The following is a 12373-nucleotide window of genomic DNA, read 5'->3' on the forward strand; positions in this document are numbered from 1 at the left end:
CTCCTATTTTCTATGTTGCTATGTTTACATTTATATTAAAGCAGATTAACCAAATTTGACAGGAACAAATAATTGATGAAAATTGCACTGTCATTTGCCAATATCATGTTGCAAACTGGCCAAACCATAAATCAGCCAAGTTGTTGGCCGAAAACACATGTATTTAGCATCAATGACACTTCATGACTGTGGGAAACCTACCAGTTTATGAGAAAAAATAGTTATTCTAGCTTTGCTTTGAAAAGACAGATCGGAAATGGATACGTAGGCATTGCCAGCTGTACTGAAGGGCTCAGTCAGCAGTGTGGTGGCCAGACATCTCAAGAGAGACTGAAGATTTCATACCTCATTATGAATTCTGAAAATATGCAAGATTGTTCAGTTTGGAAAACTGTCCCAACATCAGTGAACCAGTTCAGGAGACAGATCTCAGCAAAGATTTTGTGAAGAAATGAATACTGAGAACAAGGCAAGCAGCACAATTCACTTAAGCCCATCTTCACTGATCAACTTTATACAATAGAACAGCCAATGCCAGAGACTGGAAGAATGCTGGGTGAGCAACAATTCTTTAGTCATACAACAGAAAGCCTAATAAAGTCTACTTCATAGTCCACAACCACAGTAATGACTACTAATGTCCATAGGTTTTCCAAGTCTGAAAAGAGTGCATTCTGAGTGAATTAGTAATTCCCCATGGCCTTCTAGGGGATTATCATATCATGCAAGTTTTTTCCTAAAGCCTATTCTACCATTGATTACTGCATTCCTCAACTTTATTCATATTTCTGAAGAAGGGTCTAGGCCTGAAACATCAGCTTTCCTGCTCCTCTGATGCTGCTTGGCCTGCTGTGTTCATCCAGCTCTACACCTTGTTATCTCTTTATTCACATTGAAATCTGTTTTACCTTTAAGCTAAAACATCGTAAAGAAATGAAAAAAAAATCATGGCTAAATGGGAAGAGATGGTAAGAACAACTGATGCTGGAGTCAGAGATAACACAGTGTGGAGTTGAAGGAACACAACGGGCCAGGAAGCATCAGAGGAGCAGGAAAGCTGATGTTTCAAATACCGAGCTAAATGGCAAGTTGTTCTGAGTTGCGAGCAAAGCAAATCTTCAAAGAGGAAGGAGTATAACCAGAGATCTCAAAAGAGATTGAAGATTTCTACGTAATTATGAATTCTGGAAGTATACAAAATTGTTCAGATTGGAAAACAGTCCCAACAGAACAGAAGAAATCTATTCAAATGGAAATAAAAGTCACTTCCAATAAGAAGCAAAAATGATTTTGAATCTGGTACATAACGCCCCATTAAATAGTGAAGTAGATGTTTAGTGACTACAAAATAGCTGCTGGAAGCTCAGACAACATTTGTACAGAGAGGTACAGAATAAGTGTAAGAAGTAAGGCTAATTTTGACGGTATTAGGCAAAAACTTTTAAAAAATTGATTGGGAGAGGCTATTTGCAGGTAAAGGGGTGGTTAGAAAGATGGGGGAGTATGAGATAACAAGAGTTTAGAAATACTATTTTCCTGTTAGTTCAAAGGGAAAGGCTAGTAGATGTAGGAAATGCAGGATGACTAGAGAAATTGAGGTTCTGGTCAAGATTACAAAGGAACCATATATCAGGTATAAACAGCAAGTTGAATTGCCAGAAGGGTATGAGTGCAGTCGAAGATCACTTAAGAGGGAAATCAAGAAGGCATAAAAGGTATATGAAATAGCCTTGGCAAATAGGGTTAAGGAGATTCCAAAGAGATCCTACAATTACATTAATGGCAAAAAAGTAACTAGGGTGAGAATAGGTCCCCTTAAACATCAACAAAGCCATCTTTGTGGATGGAACAGCAGGAGATGGGTAAGATACTAAATGAGAATTTTGCACCAGGATTTCCTGTAGAGAGGGATAAGGAAGTTAAAGAACTTGGTGAACTGATGAGTGATATCTTAAAGTGCTTATATTGCAGAAGAGAAGGTGCTGGACATCTTAAAACACATTAACATGGATAAACCCCCAGGACCTGATCAGGTGTATCCCAGAATTTTGTGGGAGCTAAGGAAGTGATTGCTGTCCCCCTGGCTGAGATATTTTTGTTACTGACAGCCACAGGTGAAGTGCCAGAAGACTGGAGTTGGCTAATGTGATGTTATTATTTTTAGAAAGTGGTAAGGAAAAGCTAGGGAACTATAGACTGGTGAGCATTACATCAACAATGGGTAAATTGTTGGAGGAGATTCTGAGGGATAGGATTTACGTGTACTTGGAAAGGCAAGGACTGATTACGAACAGTCAATAGACAATAGACAATAGGTGCAGGAGTAGGCCATTCGGCCCTTCAAGCCAGCACCACCATTCATTATGATCATGGCTGATCATCCACAATCAGCATCCTAATAGACAATAGACAATAGGTCAACATTCTTTGTGTGTGGGAAATCATGTCTCATAAACTTGATTGATTTTTTTGAAGAAGTGACAAAGAAGTTCAATGAAGGCAGAGCAGTTGACATTGTCTGTGTGGACTTCAGCAAGGCATTCGACAAGGTTCCTCATGGTGGACTGGTTAGTAAGGTTAGATTACATGGCATCTGGAAGGTGCTAGTCAATTGGTACAAAATTGGCGAAAGGTAGGCGATAGAGCGTGGTGGTAGAGGGCTGCTTTTCAGAACGGAGGCCTGAGACACTGGTGCGCCACCACAATCAGTGCCGGGTCCACTATTTTTCATCATTTATATAAACAATTTCGAAGTGAAGAATCAAGATATGGCTGGTAAGCTTGAGGATGCTATCAAAGTTGGTGGTGTAGTGGATAGTGAAGAGGGCTGTCTCAGAGTACCGTGGGATCTTGATCAGTTGGACAAAGGAGTGGCAGATGGAATTTTATTTGGAGAAATGTAAGGTGTTGTATTTTGGTAAGGCAAACTGGGGCATGACTTGTACTGTTAATGATAGGGCACTGAGGAATGTTGTCAAAAAAAGTGACCTTGGCGAGCAGATGCAAAATTCCTTAAAAGTGCTGTCACAAGTAGACAGGTTGGTGTAGAAGGCATTTGGCATGCATACTTTCATTGGTAAATGCGTTGAGTATAGGAATTAGGATGTCATGTTGTGGTTGTACAGGACATTGGCTAGGCCACGTTTTGGATACTGTGTTTAGTTAGAGTCACAGAGTAATGCAGCATGGAAACAAGTCCTCCAGCCCAAACTGGTCCATGCTGACCATGGGGCCCACTCAGCCAATTCCAATTGCCCATATTTGGCCCATATTCCTCTAGACGTACCTGCCTCAACCACTTTCTCTGGCAGCCCATTCCATATGCGAACCACTCTCCGTGTTGCCCTTCAGGTCCTTCTTAAATCTTTGCCTTCTCATCTTAAACCTATGCCCTCTGTTTTAGATTCCCCAACGCTGTGAAAGAGGCTACATATATTCATGATATCTATGCCACTCATGATGTTATACACCGCAGTGAAGTCAGCTCTCATTCTCTTACAGTCCAAGGAATAAAGATCTATCCTGACCAACCTCTCCTTATAACTCAGGCTGCCTAGTCCTGGCAAATTCCTCGTAAATCTTCTTTGCACACTTTCTAGTTCAACTATGTCTTTCCTATAATGGGGTGAACAAATACTCCAAGTGCAGCCTCACCAATGACTAACACAACGATAACATAACATCCCAACTCCTACAGTCAATGCCTCGACTGATGAAAACCAGCATGCTAAATGCCTTCTTCACCACCCTGTCTACCTGTGACGCTGCTTCCAATGAACTATGTACCTTTACTCTTAGGTCCCTCTGTTCCACAACACTCCTCAGAGCTTTACCGTTTACTCTGTAAGTCCTAACTTGGTTTGACTTTCCAAAGTGCAACACCTCACACTGATCTGTATTGAACTGTATCTACCAATTCTCAGCCCACTTTCCCATTTGATCAAGGTGCCAATGTAATTTTTGATAAACTGTCTCGCTATCAATGAAACGTTTCTTACAACATATACACTGATTTCCCTCAACATTGGTATTCTCATCAGTTGTCCTAATGAGGGCAAGACAAGAAGATCTGACAGAATGAGTCTTTGTTCCAGAATGGCCATGGTGTGTACCAGCTAAAAAACATAGAGAAAGGGAAGGTAATCGAGCTGTAGTCAATGATGGCTCTGGACTCACCGTACACAACAGCAGAGTGACTACAGTCCAGCTCCACTTGTTCCAAAACCCAGGCTTATAGCCAATCATGTCTTCAATTGCATCATAGAAATCATGGTTTCCCCGCGGTTGGAAAGATGTTAGATTTGAAAAGGTTCGGAAAAGATTCACAAAAGTGTTGCTGGAATCGGAGAGGCTGAATAGGCTGGTGCTATTTTCCCAGGAGCTGAGAGGTGACCTTATATAAGTTTATAAGAACACGAGGAGCATGCATATGATAAATAACCAAGAATTTTTCCCCAGAGTAGTGGAGTACAAAACTAGAAGGCACAGGTTTAAGGTGAGAGACAAAAAATTTAGAAGGAGCCTATGAGGCAATTCGTTTATGCAGAGGGTGGTGCGTGTATGGAACGAGCTGCCAGAGGATGCACTGGAACAAGGTACAATTACAACATTTAACAGACATCTGGATGAGTATATGAATAGGAAGGGTTCAGAAGGACATGGGCCAAATGCTGGCAAATGGGACTAGGTCACTTTAGGATATCTGGTTGAAGTGGACAAATTGTTCTGAAGGATTTTTTCCATGCTGCATGACTCTATGACACTAGTATTTCAGATCAAGACAGCAGATGCCGAGTCTTTCCAGAGCTGTTTTTTTTGTTTTTAATATCAGATTTCCAGCATCCACGGTATTTTATTTTTGCTGAGGTCAATGTCACTTCCTCCAAGTATGAATGTGCTAATCTGGTGTTACTTTTGTGTTTCTGCAAAGAAAACCTTAAAATGCAACATACATGGAACATTTTGCTCCTGTGTTTCATATTGAACCAAAAAAAATGGTTTTGGGTTTTCTGGAAGGCAGCAGTGTTTCAACTAACATCATGACATGTATGGACAAAGGTTAAGTGGCTTAAAGTCAACCATGAATAAAGCAGGTTACACTCTTAATCTAATCATCCAGCCTGACTAAGAATTCATTACTTAATATTTTAGTTTAGTAATTCCAAACAAAGTCTGCTACTGAAGTTCCTGTTGTCTTCTGCAATTATTGTCATTGCAGTAGCCAAGTCTTTATGAATTAAAAATGATGAGAATGCGAGGCCAGAGAACATTACTGGGAATTAAAAATGCATCTCTTTATGCTGCATTTCAAAGAGATGAAAGCAATGAGAAATTTTAAAGTTGTCAATGGGTTTTCAGTGTTCCAACTTTAAGCGATCACATGAAACATAATCCTTTTTTTAACAAAACCACTTGTAATATTTTAGGCAACAATTTTTTTCTGAATTACATATGAAAAGTGGCTACGTTTGAACAATATTCTATTAATTGTGGAGCATCCTGTGGTTGCAAAAGATGCAAAGAACTGTAGGGGGCTAAAATTGGATAACGCTCATTGTTGGACTGCTGTTTACAATGTACAAATACCAAGTGCTCAATCTAAATGATACAAGCAGCAGCAAAGCAAACTTTTTTTGTCATCATCATAATTTTGGCTTCCAGCCAACCTCTCAACATTTTACCAAGTGCCTAAATACCTCACAGGGCATCCATGCTTATGCAAGGCTAGCAATTCTCAAACCCAACTTATGCTTTTTAGAATTAGCCTGTATCTCTTAAAGTCCAGTTTCCTTCTGGCTGAAACAAATTCTGGAAATGACAAGGAAATGCTGATGCAAAGGCATTAACCTTGAAGCCGCAAGTTCAAAGGTGGAGAGAGGTCATTCCTCTTTCCAGGACCAGAAATTCCTCCAGGCTTACACAGAGAAGGCAATGGCAGCAGATAGCTATGGGAATCAATCTTGCATTAGTGTGGCACTGTGGACTGAGGGACAGGGTCCAAAAAGGTTCAATGGCCTTGCAGAAGTCCCCCAGAGAATGGTCTCTATTGCGCTCCCAGACTAACTGAGTATTTCCAGCATTTTCTTGTCTTTGGATAGATTATTAACATTGCTGGCAGTTTTCATTCATAACAGCATCACCTTGCACTTATAGTTTGTGCACTGAGAGTTAATATGGGAACTAAAGAGGGGATAAAGATACTGCAGATGCTGGGAAGCTGAAAGGCAAACAGGTTATGCTGGGAAAACTTAGCAAGACTGGCAGCATCTGTGAAGAGAGATACACTTAATATTTTGGCTTAATGACCTTTCACTAGAACTGGGGAAAAAAGTCATGTCTAATTTTGTTTTCTTTTTCTTTTCTGGTTTCACTTTTTTTTGCCTGGTTCAATAATTGAATATGGGGAAGAACAGATAACAATGAGCTAAAAACTAGAGGAATTGTCACTTCAGATTATCAGTGCTGATGACTGAGAGCATCAGAGGCTGATGGGCTTTGGGGGATAGTGAGGGAGGTGATGGCATGGTCGTGCCATCGTTGAGCTGTAACCCAGAGACTCAGATGACTGTTCTGGGGAATCATGCTGCATGACTCTATGACTCTATGACATAACCAATTATGGACCTACATATAACTCTACTAGTTAAGACTCAAAATGCTTTATAAATTCTGGAACACAAACAGAAGTTGCTGGAAAAGCTCAGCAGGTCTGGCCAGCATCTGTGTAGAAAAAAATCAGAGTTAACATTTCAGGTGCGGTGACCTTTCCCCACAACTTTATAAATTCTCCCTACATACACATACAGACAGACAGGAGAAAAAGCTTAGATATTATTTCAGAAGGAAAGACTGGGAAGTTCAATAGTCATATTCACAGGATTTGCTGAGATACTCCTTTTAACTTGTTAGGGCCTTGATCTTTGATCTTTCTTCTTCAGGTACTTTCACTTGCTTACAGGAGACATAGGATTGATGCTCACAAGTCTCTGACTTACTGGATAGAAAGCCATGGTTTTCAGTTGCTGAGGGGGAAGAAACTGGCCTTTCTTCAGACTTGGAGTAGTTTTTATTGCTTTAGGATAGGGACAGCTCCTTCCCACTCAGAGATCTAATTGTTTGTTCCCCGAATATTCACACACAAGCTATTCAGCTACTTGGGAAACACTCATTCAGTTGTTGGCATGCAGAAGATCTCCTTCTTTGATAATTCCATAGACCAATCGGTGACCTGATGCTGGCTGAATCTCTATTTGTACACAATCCCTTAGGCTCCAGCTCATCTGTAGCCAGAGTTCTCCTCCCATTGGAACAAGCAGCTGAGTAGACAGCACTTACAATGAGTATCAGGTAATTTGCTTTTAAACAATGCTACAATTATTCGACCATCGCTGGGTTTTAAAATGATGCTTTTCTGATTTCAATCCACAATTAAAAGTTCAGAAAAATAAAAGTATGTGGGGTCTTTATATAGGTAAATTGTATTCATGTCTCACAAGTGGCAAGGAATGATCATTTTTAATAAGAAAGAATCTGACCATTTCCCCTTGACATGCAGTTATCAACATCCTGGATAGTTCTACAGATGCTAGAGCAGGTCAGAGGCTAAGAATACTACAGCAGACAGTTCACCATCTGATTGCTGAAAGCCTTTCCACCATCTAAAAGACATAGGACAGGAGTGTGATGGGATTCTAGCTAGTTGACACCATCTAGGACAAATCGCTTGACTGACACCACATCCACAAATATTCACTCATTCCATCACTGACACTCTATAAAAATCAGTACAAAAATTCACCAAGCCTCCTTAGACAGCACTTTACAAACACACAACTTCTACTATCTTGAAAGTCAAGGGCAGCAGAAACATGGGAATGCCATGACCTAAAGCTTCCCCTTCAAGTTATTGACTGTCCTGACTTGGAAATGTATTGCCATTCCTTCAGTGTCACTGGGCCAAAATCTTGGAATTCTCTCCATATCGGCTTTGTGGGTGTACCACCAAATGTAGCAGTTCAAGAAGGTGACCCACTGCCATCCTCTCAAGGGCAACTAAGAATGGGTTTTTGTTACTAACCTAGACAGCAATGTCCACATCCCACGAATGAACTTCTTTAAAACAAGCATTGCATAGGAGAGAGTGTGCACTGGCATAAGATCATAAAAAATAGGATCAAGGGTAGGCCATTTGGCCTCTTGAGGCTGCGCCTCTAGAGAACATGGCTGAATCAGCATTTGTGGTCAAGTCAGTCATCACAAATGATTGTCTCTGGTATCATTGCAGACACAGTTTGCTCAGGAAATACAATATTGAGAAGTCCCTCCAAATACTCTTTCAGAAGTAAAAAAAGGTTTCATGCTGAACTCAACAAGGGAGTTTTCTTTACAGAAATGTTGAAGATCAACAACTTGATATACTGTCCTTGAAGTTTCTTAACCCCAGCTGAACAACAGAAACCAAAGCACTCTTGATCAACAATCTTTGCTAAACAAGCAAACATTACCACTTGTGTGATTTCTATGAAACGCTAATTTAAAAAAATCCTTTCAACAATCTCTTTTAAAGAAACCACACCAGTTATTTCCAGAAAACTTGAAGTAAATCCAGTTTCAACAATCCTTCAAAACAATTCTCCAAGACGCATTCAATATAAAATGTCTTCATAAAGTTAATTTAAAAAAAACTAACAACAGAGCAATTTACCATGCAAAGACTTCAAAATAGAAAACATAAACTCAGTGCTATTTAACTAGGTTATTTATAAAATTATTCACATCCAATGTTTGTATATGCATGGTTTGTTCCCGGGCGAACTAGAATTAGATATTTGTAATCCAAAAGAGATTTGGGTTATAACATGGGTTTCATAATATAAGTGCCAACTGGTTTATCCTGTTAGGGAAATAGTACGCCATGCGCTTGAACTTTGTGCCTGATTGGTAATTACTAGTTCAGCTAGAATTTCCAAAAGCAAATATATCATTGACTGCAGCAAGCATCGATATTGTGTCCCAATTAATAATATTTAGTGTAAGGTAATGGATCATTCCAACAGGCTTTATGCTTCATATTGGCTATACTTCTGAAGGTCACTTTCAACAATATTGGCAGAACATCTATTTGGAGCTCCTTTATTATGTTTGACATTGTGAAATGTATGTTTATGCGCAACTGTTTAAGTCCCAAAAATATGTTTGATATTCAAAATTTTTTCATATGACATGGGTATGGAACCTCTTAACAGAACAAGACGCATGCACAAGAAGTATACATTTTTAAAAGAGTATACTTTGGCATTGTTAGCTACAAATCCTGTCTTTACACAGAAGTAGCCGTGCTGTGTAAATAAAAGTTGTGTTATACATGTGTAGAGTAACTTCTGTTGGTTGATGACTATGTAATGATTGAAGTTAAATTGATTAACACATGACAGGAGACTATGTAGCCCACTGGATCCATGTTGGCTTAATGCAAGAGTAATTCAACAAGTCACACTCCTATCCCTGTAACTTGCAATTCATTTTTATCTTCAGGGATTTATCCAATTTTCATAATTGAATCTATGTCCATCACTTTCTCAGGTGGTGAATTGCAGAACCTACACACTTGTTCAACAGAAATATGTTTTCCAATGTTGCTTTTCATCCTTCTGTCAATCACATTAATTCTCGCTCTTAACTGCTTTAACAAATGGAACAGTCACTATTTGCTTTATCTATATCCTTCTTGTTTTTGAATACCTCAAGCAAAGTTCCTCTCAATAGTCTTCTCCATGGAGAACAGCACCACCTCCTCTAATCTATCCTCACAACTGAAATCCCTTGTATCTAGAAGCATTCTTGTCAGTTTTTTCTTAACACACTCTCTAAAGCCTTTCCATTTTCTTACGGTACTTAACTAACAGCGCTTAAGAGACTGGGAGTTTACGCAACATGCAAATTTTTATTCACGCTGTTAAATATTGGATGAAACACCTTTTGCTACTTTGTGTAGGCATTATACTACTTGCAGCCAAATGAATGTCTGAATGCAACTGAAGTTATACTCTCTAATTTAGATGCTACTTTAAAGGTAATCTAGGAGTGCTGTTTTTCTCCTTGATATGCTCAAATATACTTAAGAATATGAACTGATATCTCTTTTACTGGCTCATATTTGCACATAGTTTTAACTACTTATGCATGCATGATCAGGCTCACCTAGCTCTTTCTACGTAGACCTTACTCTTTACGTTGATGTTAAAACAAAATAAAGTTTAACAGCTCTGCTGGAGATTTCAATTTTGTGATATCGGGAATAATCTGAAACAACAGTGATTTAACTGTTCTTATCACTAAATATTTACTTATTCAGCAATATTATACTTGTACTTTGGCGCCATTGAGTATTTTAAGTACTTTATTTATTTGATCTCAAGTGGGAAGCGATCTTTACTGAGAAGACTGATTGGATAGCTGGTGCCTAAAACTCGTATCTCCTCCATCAATGGTTTATTATTTCAATTTCACATAAATGCGGAAAAGATAAAGATAAGTACGTATATTTTATATAAGGTAGAAAATTAAAATAATACAGATTTTACTATTTTTTATAGACGTTGTAAAGGTAGAATTTTCTCTGATATGTTATTTTACATTTTCATTTCCCTTTCCTTTTCAGTTAAAATTGTATTCACAGGCTAAAGAGGCAAGGTGATCGGGCGCTCCATCAGTTCTGGCCATTTTTATCCCGACCCAGCAATTTGGAGTCGAACGTAACCTGGTGCAGAAAGTGAGCTAGTTTTGAGCTCAATTCGTTGTATGGTGATTGGTCATTTTGAACCTTGATCCATTGGGAGAAGACTGGTAGTAGCTGCATTGGTGCCCTATTTTTATCTATTATACCCTTGTCAGACAACTGGAAGCCCTGACCCAGTAATTCACCTTCAAGTGGGACAACAACCAAATAACAGCTGACGATCCTCACTTAGCAACCTCTCAGCTGGAAGATAGTTTAGAGAACTAGAAAGAGGAAGAGAAAACTAAAATTATCTTTTAATTTCACCTTCGGTTGAAAGCACACTGAAGGCCAACAAAAATGTTATGAGCCATGTAATCTCACAGACGTCAAAGTGTAAGCAATCACAGCAGCTAATTGATTCGTAAATTTGAGAAGAAGCAGAAAATTCATTTCTACATAACATTCAACTTATTTTTTTCTCTGGAAGAAGTTTGTTTTTATGAGAACATTTATCTTTGAGGTATTTAACTTTCGCTTCGCTATCTCTTGCTGAGTGCAGGCAAATGAGCTGTTCTCTGGATTTTTCACGCAACACCTTTTGCTCAATGAGGGCATGGATTCACTCTTCAATTCGTTATTCTAGTCCTTCACCAAAGGGAACAATTTCTGTCTATTGGCTTTGTCTGGATTCTTCTCTATGTTGAATGCCTTAACCAAATGTCCGCATGACAGCCTTTTCTCAAAGGAGAACAACACTACATTCTTCAATATATCCGCACAACGGAAATCCCTTGTATCTGAAACCATTGTTGACAGTTTTTTTTAATGTGCTTTCTAAAGCTTTTCCATTTTCTTAAAATGCTTACCTAACAGTACTTAAGAAGCTGAGAGTTTACTAATCATGTAAATTTTTTTCATGCTGTTAAATACCAGATTAAACTTCTGTGTAGGTTTTCTACTGTTTGCAATCAACAGAAGGACTACATGCAACTGATGTGATTTTTAACTGAAGTGTCAGGCCTCCCCACTTGTTGTCAAATTTGATAAATTATTGTTCAGATTGTAAAGGCATTATGGTTAACTTCACCATTGTAACATATGAGCTCTCAAACATAGAATCCCTACAGTATAGAAGCAGACCGGTTGGCCCATCAAGTCCATACTGACCCTCCAAAGAGCATCTCACCCAAACTCACCACCTGACCCTATCCCTGTAACCCTGCATTTCCGTGGACAATCCACCTACCCTGCAGATCCTTGGACACTATGGACTCTGTAGCATAGCCAATTCACCTAACCTCCATATCTTTGGACTGGGGGAGCAAACCAGAGCACCTGGAGGAAACCTACGCAGACAAAGGGGAACATGCAAACGTCGCATAGACGGTTGCCCGAGGGTGGAATCAAACCTAGGTGCCTGGTGCCGTGAGGCAGAAGTGCTAACCATTGAGCCACCATGCCACCCCAAATGGTGCCCCATCTTTGAGAATTCTTTCCCAGTCATTGCCATCAAAATAAAGTTTGTGCTAGTTTCTGATTAGGGTGTTGTGAATAAGTGCAAGAAGCCGGGAAATTCGAGCTTTTGGGCTAAATCTGGGGCCTTTCTGATGGTTATTCCCAGATTGATGACCATGCTCTGCAGCTGCCTCAACA

Source organism: Stegostoma tigrinum, chromosome 22 (assembly GCF_030684315.1).
Source record: "Stegostoma tigrinum isolate sSteTig4 chromosome 22, sSteTig4.hap1, whole genome shotgun sequence".
Lineage (NCBI taxonomy): Eukaryota > Metazoa > Chordata > Chondrichthyes > Orectolobiformes > Stegostomatidae > Stegostoma > Stegostoma tigrinum.